Source organism: Caretta caretta, chromosome 1 (genome assembly GCF_965140235.1).
Source record: "Caretta caretta isolate rCarCar2 chromosome 1, rCarCar1.hap1, whole genome shotgun sequence".
NCBI classification, from domain to species: domain Eukaryota; kingdom Metazoa; phylum Chordata; order Testudines; family Cheloniidae; genus Caretta; species Caretta caretta.
The window spans coordinates 248502294-248517848 of NC_134206.1; the positions used below are offsets into that span (position 1 = coordinate 248502294).

General features: G+C 43.3%; 1 protein-coding gene across 10 annotated transcripts in view; it reads left to right on the plus strand.

Moving 5' to 3' along the window:
• Positions 1-15555, plus strand: part of CHRM2 (cholinergic receptor muscarinic 2) — a 242997-nt gene that overhangs the window by 95732 nt on the left and 131710 nt on the right. The window contains exon 3 of one of the 10 annotated variants that reach the window (XR_012665956.1): positions 9197-9595. The exons of the other annotated variants lie outside the window; for them this stretch is intronic. The gene's annotated coding sequence lies outside the window, so the exon portion shown is untranslated. Of the gene's footprint in view, positions 1-9196; positions 9596-15555 lie in introns of those variants that run through there. 10 annotated transcript variants of the gene reach the window in all.

The following is a 15555-nucleotide window of genomic DNA, read 5'->3' on the forward strand; positions in this document are numbered from 1 at the left end:
GGTCCACAGCTTCCATATAAACCCAGCTCTAGAACAGGAAATTGTCCATGCAATTGGGCTCCAACCTGCTCTGGACTGTGTGGCTCCTGTGCTCCTGGCTTGACTTCCTTGCATCCAAACTTCTTGGCTTGACTCCCAGCATATGATTGTAGTTCCAGACTCCAGTTTGTCTCCTACTTCTCACCTCTTGGTATCCTGACCCAGCCTGACTCTGACTCCTAACCCATGGTTCTCATCTTCAGTTTGTCTCCTGCCTCGGACCCCCAGTATCATGACCTGTCCTGATTCATGGTTGTGCTCTCAAGTTTGTCTCCTGCTTCTGATCTCCCAGTATCCTAACCAGGCTGACTTTTGGCTCCCGTCCCATGACTGTGGATCCTGACTCTGACCAGTAGGTCTGGCTGCCCATGACCCGGCCATGATATTTATGAATTGAGGCAAAATGTAATTACCAAAATTGGGATTTGCCAAGACAGCAGATCCCTAGTCCTGAGGAAAGGGCCAGCGGATCTTGAATGACTGAATAATCAGGTCTTCTGTTTTATCTCCATCTGAATGAGAGCAGCCATTCTAGCCTGTTTTATATCTCTTCAACACTAGAAGGGAGACGTCCAGATGCACACACACACGTGATCATTAACATAGATACTGTCAGGCTGGTATGCCCTAAATATAACCTAAAAACACAAGATAAAAATAAAACCTCCTGCCTGATCATGATGTATATGTCAGTCCCACAACGTGAGGTCTACAACACTGACAGCAACTTGGAGAACTTCTCTGCTTGGAAATCTGTCAAGAACAAACCCAGGACTGTATGTTTGTTTCTTTTTTTCGTGACTGCATTTCTCTGGCTGTCCATCTCTGCTACATTCTGGTGAGCAAGGCGAGTATCAAAACAGCACAAGAAGCATGGGTCTCAGAAGATTCAGGGTGAGAGGTTTTCCTTTGACTTCAGTGAGGCCCTTGGCTTGTACATTATTTGTGAGCAGTTTGTTGTGACTATTTGAAATTCAAACAGTGATAGATAGCCTGGACTGGGAACACAGGCAGTCAGGCTTCCATTGTGAAATACTGACATGTATGAATTCAAAATTTGTTTTCCATGGCTGTTCTCTAATATCCACTTAAAATTCACTGTTTTATGAACATCCCCACAGCTAAATTTATTCTCTAGAATATTCATAGAAGACAAACACAAAAGTGGCATGAGCAAACAGCAGAAAAAGTGAATTCAGCTTTTATTCCAGCAAATATTCTCTTTATTTTAGATAAACCCCTAGCTCTGTTGTGAAATCAGAAACAAATGGGAAATCCTTAAACCAAAAAAGAGTTTGAGAGGTTCAAGATATCGCCGATTCAGTGCGCTTTCACTTTCTTAACAGAAACACCAGTTAATTTAAATAGCTCACATCATGAGGGTTATACTGGATTTATTGTTTTCCATCCAATACCCATAGCTAAGTCCAGAACCCTTGTAAGTGATGTTAAGAGAGAAAGAGAGCAAGAAAATTAAATAGGACAAAAAGAAAGAAAAGGAGGGCAAAGGAAAGAATATAAATACATATAGCGAGAGATAGGTGTTTGCCTCTCTCTGTCTCTGTATATACACGATTATATTTCGTTGCGTTCATTTCTGATGTTCCATCTATTGCACAACGGCCTTTTTAAAGGAGGTAAGCAAGAGAATAGCCTGAATCATGATTAGCCCTGCCTACATTTTACATTGTCTGCAGTGGAGGCTGCTGCTGCTGTAGAAGCGCCTTGAATAAAAATAGGGGGATAATAGGAGATACCTGAGATGTCACAATAGGAACAAAGGAGAAATACCTGGGCTATTTATAAAAAAGAAAGGAAAAAAGGAAATATTCAATTCTCAATTCAAACAGTATGAGGAGAGCTGAGAAGAATCAAATATACACCGCACAAGTGGGTCTTATCTTGCCCTCATGTGAGAAGACAGACACAGGAGATTATAATATGGCACTTGGATGTTCTTGCTCTTCATTCAGCCACTTATTGTATGTCTCCCGTGATGAGAAACAGATTCCAAGGCATCTTTTGAATGTTTTTAATGTGACAGGAGATGTGTTACATTACTTAGCTAGCCAGCAGGCTGTGCCCTCCTATGGTACAGCACTGTACAGTACATGCAAATTGTCCGCAGCCACTCTGCTTAAAACTGCTTCTTGCATCTATCTACTATTTTTACCAGAAGGAAAGAGCAAGAGGGAATTTTCAGATAGTAAATGTTTTATGCCATCTTGGTAAAAATGTAGTAAAATTGCATAAATAAGGCAGATCTATATGGCCAAATCATCAACAGACAAACAGTGGATGCTTTTATCAAGTGTCATTAACAAACTTTTCCTTTGTGAAGGATGTCCCCAGAGCCCTTCTGGAGATCTGAAGATCTCCTCACTTACCACTGGTATTATTAATTACTATTATGCATTTATTAGTTTGTAATGCCATAGCACTTAGAGGCTCCACTGCACTAGGTGCTGTACATACACACAGTAAGGGGCAGTCCCTGCTCAAAAAGGTGTATAGGCTAAATGGAATTTTATAATTCACTGCCTTGCTTGCCAGCTAAGGAGAACAGGATAGGATTCCCTTTGGAGCCCCTAAATGCTGTACCTTATTTGTCCAGAATGGTCACCACTGAGTCATGGGGCTACTGTCTCCCCTCTTTGAGGTTGAATAAGCTGCCTCTGTAGCACTCCCAGTCCATGCACGTTGGGAGAGGCATACATCTGGAATGGGAATCAAAACCAGATCCCCAGCATAGTACAACTAAACTGGCCCATAATCTTGTTTGATAACTAGCACGCATTTCACTGCTGCTCCTTCAGTTCATTTGCTGTGCTGCTGTCCTAATAATACTCACCTTAGATCCGTAGGATGCTGGCATACACCTGCAATTGTTGGTGATACCGCAGGTGCTCTCTTCCTGGCTGTGCCAAGCATGTAGTCCCCAATGCCTAATGCTTTTCCAAATCATGCCTTGATTAGGGATCATCCCTAAAATTGCAAAAATAACCCATGCTGTCCTGTTCATTTCACTACAGTTCCACCACCATCTTGGCAGCAGCAGCCATAAGATACTGAAAACCTATGCAGGGAAGTCCTTTTTCCAGTCAGGCCCTGAGGTGCACTACCGGAGCCTCTCCAGCATGGGGGAAGTACGTCACAGAAGTCAATGCAGCTTTAATTTTGTGTGGATTTACTCGGGGTGTTCAAGAGAGGAGGTAAAAAAGAGTCCTTTCTGTCCGTGAATGATGCCCATATGCAGCAAGTAGCCAGCTCTCTATGGGCTCAGTTCTGAGGTGATGTCAATGGAAATGTAAGCCTCACCTCAGCAAGTCCATATTACATGCCAAGGAAGCATGAGGCAGAAAGGCAAAATGGTATCAAGAAAAGCACATAACAGGAGGCTGTAAAATGAAGTAATCTTACAATATCACACATCCCCCTTTTGATTGCCATTCTTTCTATAATGCTGCCATTTTGCACCTCCTCAGACTGTTGTTGTACACACATATTGAGGGTGTAGTTGATACCACCATTTATGTCACCCTGTGTTTGGTTATTAGGATATGTTAATTATTAGTTATGTTAGTTATATTAGATATGTTAGTTATTAGGATATGTTATGCTGAAAGGTGCTAATGGCTGCCAGGAGAAGAGTCTTGGTTCCAAAGACAACCACAGAACCATTAAAGCCAATGGGTGTGCCAAGAACTCTTCTTCAGGCTCCTCAGAAGGAGCAATCAAACCCCGTTAAGTAGTAAAAACTGGTGAGGGCTGTGGGGCTACCGCCCAAGTCACCAGGTCACTTGGCAGGTCAGCCCTATGGTGTGTGGACTGATAGGTTTTCAGGTTTCAAACAGAGAGGCTAGTATATTGGTAGTAGGCTGTGTGTGGGTTGGAGGCATAAAAGCCAAAAGGAATCATGAGCACTGCTCTGAGAGGAAGCAGAGGCCAGGGCTTCTTGGGCATGGAGCTCACCGGCGTGGCAGACCTTCGGGTTTCTGACAAGGAAACTTCCTGCTGTTGTTTGTTGTCTGTGTTCAGGGAAACAGGGCTTTGTGTACATTCTGTGTAAATAAGCAAGATAAGACCAAAAATATTCCTGACTCATAGCATCAATTTCTCATTCCCATGGAAACAATCCTGTCAGGCTCTGAATACTGACTAATCACTCAGGCCAAAGAAGCAAAACTGTATACAGGCTGACATTTCCAAAGCAGAGTAGGGGACTCAGACACACGTTGGCTTTGAAAATTTCAACCATGATCATCCAACCTAGCTGGTTATAACCAGGGACAGATGTATCTCCTCACCACTGCCCAAAACTCAACCTGCTACTTTGGAGTTTTGATAAAATGTTCACTTAACTTTTCTTCAAAGAGATTTTTCCATCTCCTCTGCCTCTAATCTTCCAGGTGCCGATTAGATCCAGCAGTGGAAGTTACAAATCACCCATAGTTTACCTAGCCTGACTGGAAATAAGAAGCACCAGAAACCTGGTGAATGAGCCAGTTCTCCCAAATTTGCAGATTCAAGAGGCTCACATACAGGCATACAGCTTATGGGTTGTTTGTCTAAGGTGAACCACTAAAGCCTTCTGCAGTTTGCTCATCAATAACACTGGCTCTCACTCACCGTTTGCATATAAGTCTCAGAAGTAACTTAGGATCCCTCCTTTTCAGGAATTGGCAAAGTGAAAGGCAGTATTGTTCACACAGAGAATGCTTTACTGACTCCTTCAGATACCCTTAGAGACAGCTGTGCTTTCTGGGCCTGATCCAAACCCCGTTCATTCAAGTTAATGGGAGTCTTTCCCTTGACTTCAACGGACTTTGAATCAGGCCTTCGGTCCTCCTATTTGGGAGTGATGGTGCCATACTGGTAAGTAGAACCCTGCAAATCTGAGTATGTGGATATCTGTGGCCCACATTTGCAGATTGCAGATGAATGCAGATCCAAATTTTATTTCTAGAGTCCTGCAAATCTGTGGATATCCACAGATCATATGTGCTGATTGCTGATTGGATGCGGATACAAATTTTGTATCTGTGCTGGGCTCTACTAGTAAGGGCTTCCACAAAGATCTCCTTTGAGTCTGTGTCCAGGGCACAAATGTTCACAGAAAGATGGGTTTGAGAGAATGAGGAATCCATTCATTTCTTTTGCCATTCAAATACAAATGCTTTCTCATAGCCACAAGCAAACAAGATAGCACCAGTAGGCAAATACATTTATATGAAGGGTGATTTCTGAGAATGGTTATGCTTTGCTCTTGAAAAATGTACTACAAACTTTGACTGCATAGCAAAGTGGTCAACTTGTATAGCTTGAGTTGGAGATGGGGACTTTCTAGGGGATCTGGAGGCTCCTTCCATGTGTTAAAAATATCTGATATTTTGGATCAATTTGGTACATCTCAAAGTGTTTTTTAAAAAGCTCTTCATGACCATTTGTATAAGCTGCAGGGATGCCCTGTTTGACAGGGATGCCAGAGTAGTAGCCAGGGAGATGGTGAACTTCATCCGAGGCAGAGAAATCAGTCCAAAGCACCTGTCAGTTTCATGGCAGAGTTTTAACAAGGGGCTTCCTGGAGCCCCAACAGCACATCACTGTTAAAGTACGGGGCAGGAGGGTAGGCATTTTAAGGGGAAGAAAATCTCTATAGTGCATGTGAGAGATGAGACCCCACTCCTCAGGCTATCTACTCAAATGGATTTTGCATCAAAAGTGACGTTATTTATAGAAACATATGCTTTATCTTAACACTAATAGTAGCCAATACAAAATAACTTGGTCACTTAATGATCCACCTAGTGGAAGTCTACTCATTATTCCCCACCCCAGCCCACCCACACATATGCACAGAGTTGACAAACATTTTTTTTCCATTTAATTAAACTATCATTGTCTTTAGTCAAGTATCAGTACATTTTCTGCAGCAAGAAACATTGCATCACTATTTACTGAATGCCAAAAGAGCACCGTGCCACCTTTCTAGTATTGGAATGGCAAAAGGTATTGCGGGGCACAAATGAGGTGCACTGGCAGAGTTGTGTAGAAACCCAGAACTGGAATAACTGGGGCTTGTTCTAGACTAAGGTTGAGGTACGTTTTCACAGTAGTTTAGGACTCACAGATTCTGCCTAGTTCTAGATAGTTGTATCAGCCTCTCATGTTCAGAAGCACTAAATACACCCACAAAGGGAAGCAAATTGAAGAAGAAGAAGAGGCTGTCTTTCTTCATGCAGAATGCAGAATAGGGGGGAAAGCTCATCATCAAAAGAACCTGGCTACTTTTCCAATCTCCTTCCCAAACCTTTAGCCAGATTTAGGCATGGACTTGTTTCTGACCTCTGATATGAATGTTTGCAGAGACAAAGAATGTATAAGTAAATTCCAATGGCCAGCAGGAGTAGTCAGGAATTCCATCTGTCATGCTATCGGATGTACCAATGTTATTTGGGAAAACTCTGTTCCTAATGCTTAATCTTATTTGCATCAATACTACAATCCAAGTTGCCTGTGTGTGATTTAAACTGGTACTTACTGATAACATCTGCTTTGAAAAAATAATGAAAGAGTTTTTTGTAAATATTTGCTTCAGCTGAAAACAAGGAAAATCCTATTTTTCACACTGCTGCCATTTGTTGTAACCCTTCCTCCAGCTTCCCCCACTCCTTGTCTGTTGAACTCTGATGAGTGACACATGCCTTGGAGCTGGCCGTTGGAAGCATAAACATGTGGCTGACAATAACAGGCCAGACTAATTCCTTATGTAAAGAATGAATCTGATCCAATGAGGGTTACGGGATTGCTTGAGCCTCTTCCCACTAACACTCAGACAGCCGCACATGCTTATGTGACACGTACACATACATACATTCACACGCTCTTGCATAGATGCATGTGCACACACAGGGAGGCAGATGGTCCCAAAATCAAAAGACACACACAGAGTTGCCCACAAACAAGCACACAAACACAGACACTTGCAACCTCACGTGCACACAGCTGCACTGTTGCTCGGAAAAGAAATGCTGTGACATAGAAACCATGAAGCTAAAGAGATTTGTGAGTGGCAACTACTTGATTGGTAGTCACTGAAATCAGTGTAGCCATTGGTCCTGTACAGCAGCTACAACCATCATCATTTCATGACAGAGCAAGGAAAGCAGCTGGGATTCCACCGGCAGTGGCCTTCTCCAGCCTATTGCCTCTGAGATAGAACTGGCTGGGATTTCATTCCTAGTGCATGAGCATGTGAAGTGGGACAGCAGAGCTATATTTCATTTCACTTGTAAATCATACTGTATATTCTTCCATTTCCCACATAGCCCAGGATGACAGTCAGTTTGGATCTCATTAATTGATAACACCCAGGTGGGTCACTGTGCCCTGAACACTATCAGAAGCTCTGGCGATTAACATCTCCCTGTCACCCTATTGCTTCCTGACCCTGTCCATCCTTATCATATAATTAGATCAATGCTTCTTTCCATCCCTGTCTCAACTCAAAGTCAGAATGGTGAATGTTTTCAAGACCCCCTCCCCCCCAGGATACACATACGAAAACAGGCCATTCCCTGGTCTCCCATGCATGTGAGGGACTGAAATCAGAAGGAATTTTTTGGTGTTCTGTGAGTTGGTTCCCTAAGAACGCAGGCCACGCACTATGCAGTGTCCAAACTAAGCCTCTTCCTGAGGTTTGGCTTTGTTCATCAAGTCAACTTGTACATAACACAAAGTTTAGCCCATGTCTTCTTCCCCTAATGGGCTACTCCTAAGGGTTCCTTCTGCAGAACAGCTCAGCCCATACCCCTACCACTGTTACTAAGGGAACCCTCAGTTTTAAAGGTGTAATAATGATCATCTGTTTAGATTTTGGAGTGTTCTGAATATGCACATCATCAGGCATAAAGCAATTGGGAAATATAGAAGGGCAACAGTCCCCTTAAATGTTATGGACCAGGGTATGAAGAATTAAGCCAAATCATGTATACAGAGAGAATATATAATGGTGTGGATGTACAGAGGTTTTATTGGCACTTGTTTAGGATGACAGCATTACTTATGAGTGGAAGCAGATTCATTGCGGGTCTCTAAAAAGGGCGACGACTGACATTTTCAAATGCTCATTTGCAAAGTAGTAAATGTAAAGATATAGATCATTAAAAACATAAAGCACATTCCACCACCATGGCATTCAACCGATTAACCAGTCAAGCAGGTACCCAACTGTAAATCACTCGATCATTCATCTTACAACAGGCGTGTCCAAACTTTAATCAATCAAGAATGACATTGAAGTTCAAAAATCAAAATAAGCAAAAATACCCCCCGTCAATATTAATTAATAAGTCAGTCAGAGAAATGAAAACACAACTGAACCTCAGGTAGAATTTTATACACTATATAAAATTGCATAGAGTTATAGTTAATTATACCTTTTATACTCCATGTATAACCCAAGCAGAATCTTTTTATACTCCTTTTCTTTTTTCTACCCTAAAAAGAAGTCCCAGAAGTTCCATGAAATCCATTAGCCACTTCACTATTGCTATTGATTTTATGTGTAAAGTGCTCAAATACTATGGAGATGGGCAGCAACATCACCCCCTAAATTAGATAATCTCTACCCTCAAACCTTAGTTACATAAAAACAGAACACTGAATCTAACACCACCTGAGAGATATGGCCTATAGTGTGGTTATTGAAAGCTGGGGGGAGGAGGGGCACAAGCCCCAGGATCATCACAAACAGGTCTCAGGGGTTCCTGAGCCCCTGCCCTTTCTTTATAGCTAAATGCATTGTGGAAGTCCATTATGTGACTCTACACTGTAACATACAGTCAAAATAAGGAAAAGGCTGAAAACCACTAGCCTATGAGAACTACAGCTCCCAGCATGCATTGCTCCATCCGGACCTGAAAGGCAGGATAGAGAGTAGCATGCTAGGCATGGGAGTTGGAGACTCCTACTTTAATATGATAGCACATAGCTGTGTTTTCTTTTCCACTGCCAAGCTCTTTTTGTTTTCTTTCTAAAATAAGAAAAATCCCACTGAGAAGCAGTTATACCAAAATATTCTAAAGCTGGTTATATCCTGGGAGGGGAAAAAATGACTTGACGGAAACCTCTCTTATTTTCAAACATTCCCTTTCAGATACCTCTTTGAAGTCACAGGCTCATAGTGTGCGTGACTGAGAGCAGGGAGCTATGAAATGTGCCTCTAAGTCATAGATTTCTTCAACAGCATCACAAGGCATGGCTGACTGGGGGACATGACATCTGCACCTCAGCGTGGCATCACTGACGCTTTGTTCAGTTTGAAATGTGGGGATTTGAGGAGCACAGAGGAGTTCAGTGGTGAAAAAATATACAGACAGTTCCCCCTCCCTTCTAGTCCCAGCTCTCCCACCACACACAAAACTAGTGTTGGTGAATTTTGCTGGTGAGGGAGGGGCCAAGCATAATGCAGGTAGGTGCCATTATAAGCTTCCTCTTCCTTTCTCCCACAGCTCTGTCTCTCTACTGTGGTCTGGGCCCCTATACAATGCTAGAAATCCACCTGTAGCAACCCTACTATTCCAGTTTTGGTCCCTCAAAGCAATTCTGCCACTGTACCATCCGTTGTATTGACCCAAAGTGCCCCTTCCTAAGCCAGGCCTGTGATTCTCATAAGCAAATTCCTAATGCTGCCAGTGCACCTCAATCCTGACTGACAGTGTCCCCTGCTGTCCCACATGGGTCTCCTTCATGGCTCAGCCAAGGCAGCTTCTTGCCATGGTTTCCAGTGAAAAACGTTATACAAAGTATAGTGTGACCTCCAGGCCAACTCTAGCATAGGGTGCAATGTCAGCTTCATGTGACTCTGGAACAAACACACTGAAGTATATCAGCTCCACACAAACTCTGGAGGAAAAGTGAGCATGATGACCATTTTCATGTAAACTGTATAGTGGAGTAGATGGGCACTCCCACACAGTGTTCAATTTGGGCTAGAGGGTACCAATGTGGTGTGACAATAATTATTTTTACAGTAGAGCTGTGCTCCTCATTGGAGTCCTCATGGTTTGAAGTTCTTGCTTTCCTCCAGGCAGCAAGAACCTACTTTTGTCTCTGTATTTCAAAGCATCCAACGCACTGCTTCAGCAGTGATGGCAAGGGATGTTGGGACACTTCAGCCTACAAAGAAACGAGAACTGCAACTCTAAGGACTCCAGAAAACACCGGAGTGAAGAAAGCAAAGCAGCAGGGTTCGGATGGACCTATAGGAGAGCCCTATAACACAATGACAGGTTTCAGAGTAACAGCCGTGTTAGTCTGTGTTCACAAAAAGAAAAGGAGTACTTGTGGCACCTTAGAGACTAACCAATTTATTTGAGCATAAGCTTTCATGAGCTACAGCTCACTTCATCGGATGCATACTGTGGAAAGTGTAGAAGATCTTTTTATACACACAAAGCATGAAAAAATATCTCCCCGCACCCCACTCTCCTGCTGGTAATAGCTTATCTAAAGTGATCACTCTCCTTACAATGTGTATGATAATCAAGATGGGCCATTTCCAGCACAAATTCAGGTTTTCTCACCCCCCCCACCCCACACACACACACACACACACACACAAATCCACTCTCCTGCTGGTAATAGCTTATCTAAAGTGACCACTCTCCTTACAATGTGTATGATAATTAAGGTGGGCCATTTCCAGCAAAATCCAGGGTTTAACAAGAACGTCTGGGGGGGTAGGAAAAAACAAGGGGAAATAGGTTAACTTGCATAATGACCCAGCCACTCCCAGTCTCTATTCAAGGATAAGTTAATTGTATCCAATTTGCAAATGAATTCCAATTCAACAGTTTCTCGCTGGAGTCTGGATCTGAAGGTTTTTTGTTGTAATATCGCAACTTTCATGTCTGTAATCACGTGACCAGACAGATTGAAGTGTTCTTCGACTGGTTTATGAATGTTATAATTCTTGACATCTGATTTGTGTCCATTTATTCTTTTACGTAGAGACTGTCCAGTTTGACCAATGTACATGGCAGAGGGGCATTGCTGGCACATGATGGCATATATCACATTGATGGATGTGCAGGTGAACGAGCCTCTGATAGTGTGGTTGATGTTATTAGGCCCTGTGATGGTGTCCCCTGAATAGATATGTGGGCACAGTTGGCAACGGGCTTTGTTGCAAGGATAGGTTCCTGGGTTAGTGGTTCTGTTGTGTGGTATGTGGTTGCTGGTGAGTATTTGCTTCAGGTTGGGGGGCTGTCTGTAGGCAAGGACTGGCCTGTCTCTCAAGATTTGTGAGAGCGTTGGGTCATCCTTTAGGATAGGTTGTAGATCCTTAATAATGCATTGGAGGGGTTTTAGTTGGGGGCTGATGGTGACGGCTAGTGGCGTTCTGTTATTTTCTTTGTTAGGCCTGTCCTGTAGTAGGTGACTTCTGGGAACTCTTCTGGCTCTATCAATCTGTTTCTTCACTTCCACAGGTGGGTATTGTAGTTGTAAGAATGCTTGATAGAGCTCTTGTAGGTGTTTGTCTCTGTCTGAGGGGTTGGAGCAAATGCGGTTGTATCGCAGAGCTTGGCTGTAGACGATGGATCATGTGGTGTGGTCAGGGTGAAAGCTGGAGGCATGTAGGTAGGAATAGCGGTCAGTAGGTTTCCGGTATAGGGTGGTGATTATGTGACCATTGTTTATTAGCACTGTAGTGTCCAGGAAGTGGATCTCTTGTGTGGACTGGACCAGGCTGAGGTTGATGGTGGGATGGAAGTTGTTGAAATCATGGTGGAATTCCTCAAGGGCTTCTTTTCCATGGGTCCAGATGATGAAGATGTCATCAATATAGCGCAAGTAGAGTAGGGGCTTTAGGGGACGAGAGCTGAGGAAGCGTTGTTCTAAGTCAGCCATAAAAATGTTGGCATACTGTGGGGCCATGCGGGTACCCATAGCAGTGCCGCTGATCTGAAGGTATACATTGTCCCCAAATGTAAAATAGTTATGGGTAAGGACAAAGTCACAAAGTTCAGCCACCAGGTTAGCCGTGACATTATCGGGGATAGTGTTCTTGACGGCTTGTAGTCCATCTTTGTGTGGAATGTTGGTGTAGAGGGCTTCTACATCCATAGTGGCCAGGATGGTGTTATCAGGAAGATCACCGATGGATTGAAGTTTCCTCAGGAAGTCAGTGGTGTCTCAAAGGTAGCTGGGAGTGCTGGTAGCGTAGGGCCTGAGGAGGGAGTCTACATAGCCAGACAATCCTGCTGTCAGGGTGCCAATGCCTGAGATGATGGGGCGCCCAGGATTTCCAGGTTTATGGATCTTGGGTAGTAGATAGAATATCCCAGGTCGGGGTTCCAGGGGTGTGTCTGTGCGGATTTGATCTTGTGCTTTTTCAGGGAGTTTCTTGAGCAAATGCTGTAGCGGCACTGCTTTGGGTACCCGCATGGCCCCACAGTATGCCAACATTTTTATGGCTGACTTAGAACAACGCTTCCTTAGCTCTCGTCCCCTAACGCCCCTACTCTACTTGCGCTATATTGATGACATCTTCATCATCTGGACCCATGGAAAAGAAGCCCTTGAGGAATTCCACCATAATTTCAACAATTTCTGTCCCAACATCAACCTCAGCCTGGACCAGTCCACACAAGAGATCCACTTCCTGGACACTACAGTGCTCATAAGCGATGGTCACATAAACACCACCCTATACCGGAAACCTACTGACCGCTATTCCTACCTACATGCCTCCAGCTTTCACCCTGACCACACCACACGATCCATCATCTACAGCCAAGCTCTGCGATACAACCGCATTTGCTCCAACCCCTCAGACAGAGACAAACACCTACAAGAGCTCTATCAAGCATTCTTACAACTACAATACCCACCTGTGGAAGTGAAGAAACAGATTGATAGAGCCAGAAGAGTTCCCAGAAGTCACCTACTACAGGACAGGCCTAACAAAGAAAATAACAGAACGCCACTAGCCGTCACCATCAGCCCCCAACTAAAACCCCTCCAATGCATTATTAAGGATCTACAACCTATCCTGAAGGATGACCCAACGCTCTCACAAATCTTGAGAGACAGGCCAGTCCTTGCCTACAGACAGCCCCCCAACCTGAAGCAAATACTCACCAGCAACCACATACCACACAACAGAACCACTAACCCAGGAACCTATCCTTGCAACAAAGCCCGTTGCCAACTGTGCCCACATATCTATTCAGGGGACACCATCACAGGGCCTAATAACATCAGCCACACTATCAGAGGCTCGTTCACCTGCACATCCACCAATGTGATATATGCCATCATGTGCCAGCAATGCCCCTCTGCCATGTACATTGGTCAAACTGGACAGTCTCTATGTAAAAGAATAAATGGACACAAATCAGATGTCAAGATTTATAACATTCATAAACCAGTCGGAGAACACTTCAATCTCTCTGGTCACGCGATTACAGACATGAAAGTTGCGATATTACAACAAAAAAACTTCAGATCCAGACTCCAGCGAGAAACTGTTGAATTGGAATTCATTTGCAAATTGGATACAATTAACTTAGCCTTGAATAGAGACTGGGAGTGGCTGGGTCATTATGCAAGGTAACCTATTTCCCCTTGTTTTTTGCAAACCGCCCCCCCCCCAAGACGTTCTTGTTAAACCCTGGATTTGTGCTGGAAATGGCCCACCTTGATTATCATACACATTGTAAGGAGAGTGATCACTTTAGATAAGCTATTACCAGCAGGAGAGTGGATTTGTGTGTGTGGGTGCGGGGGGGTGTGTGTGAAAAAACCTGGATTTGTGCTGGAAATGGCCCATCTTGATTATCATACACATTGTAAGGAGAGTGATCACTTCAGATAAGCTATTACCAGCAGGAGAGTGGGGTGGGAGGAGATATTTTTTCATGCTTTGTGTGTATAAAAAGATCTTCTACACTTTCTTCAGTATGCATCCGATGAAGTGAGCTGTAGCTCACGAAAGCTTATGCTCAAATAAATTGGTTAGTCTCTAAGGTGCCACAAGTACTCCTTTTCTATAACACAATGTGTGACAAAAAGGAAAGGAGCATTAAACGAAGACTGATTTGGAGAATAAAGGTGAAAAATTCTTCTCTCAGACCAACAGGATGCATTTTGACTCCAATATTCTGCTATATGAGTCCCAGCGTGCAGTTCTGAGAGAAGAATGTTAAATAGGGGAAGAGATCTAGACAGAAAGAGGGGTTGGTAATAAAGTAAAAGGGGAAAAATATATCAAGGCAACTCAAATCCCCAGAACACAAATCAGTGGCAGCTCCAGGTAGCTAAAATGTGGGCCTGCCAATATAATTGGGAAACAGGAGACATAGTGTTCTGGACACTGAGCTCATGGGGTTCAAAAAGTTTCTTTCTTAGTTTATTTATTTACTTATTTTAATTGTCATGCAAAACCTGGTTTCATCTGGGACCAGAAACAGGAATACACAAATGCCATGAGAACTGCGATTCTTATAGTATTTCCAGCCCCCTTGAAACTAGCCTCACCAAGTGTCATCATGCCTCAGTGGGTCATATATAAGGATGCCAAGTGCAGGACAAACTGCTGAGAAATAGGGCAGACTCACCGCAGATTGGTGGATATGCTATCCTTAGATTATACGAAAGCAGTAACAAAAGTATACTTCTGTATCAACGCACTGGTTAACAAGAAGTCAAAAATTCCATCTCCTTAGGCATTCCAGCCCGGATTTCACCACCCAGACACTCGACTCTAGGATGAGTGGTTACTGGAAACCAATTTAATCAACTATAGGATCCTTCTAATCCCAAGAGATCAGCTACTTAGCCAGATCAGTATATAAATCAGATCTTACCCAATAATCATACTGATGCTAATACTTTAGTAACTAAACACTAGAGGTTTAATAATAAAAAAGAGACTTAATAATGGTTAATAGATCATATACAAACAAATAATTGCAAAGTCCTTATATCAGGTTTGTAGCAGTGATGGAATAGACTGTTTGCTTATAAAATCTCTCTGGTAACTTCCAAAACATTGGCAGGTTGTCAGTCCATAGTTTAAAATGTTCCTTTTAGTGGTAAAGCCACAGTCCAGAAAATCAGGGCAGGAAAGAGACAAAATACCTCAGGGGTCTTTTATATCCTCTGCCATGTGCCTGGAAATGTACTGTCTCAAGATGGAGTGCAGGGTCACATGAGTACATCACATGTCCTTACATGCTTTGTTGACTCACAAGGGGCAGCCATTGCCCATATTCTTGCTGAGGCATCCACAGGAAGGCTTACTGGATGGGATGAGTTTTTTCTATGGCCCACTGTCAGAGTGAAATGTCCTGAATGGGTCATCCTCAAATAGTGGTGTGGCTCTAATGTAAAGTCTACCTGGTGGGCGTTACCCACGACTACAACACACGTGTATGATGTCAGTACATAGCCAATATTCATAGCTTCAGATACAAAGATGACACATGCATATAAACAGAGTATTCACAC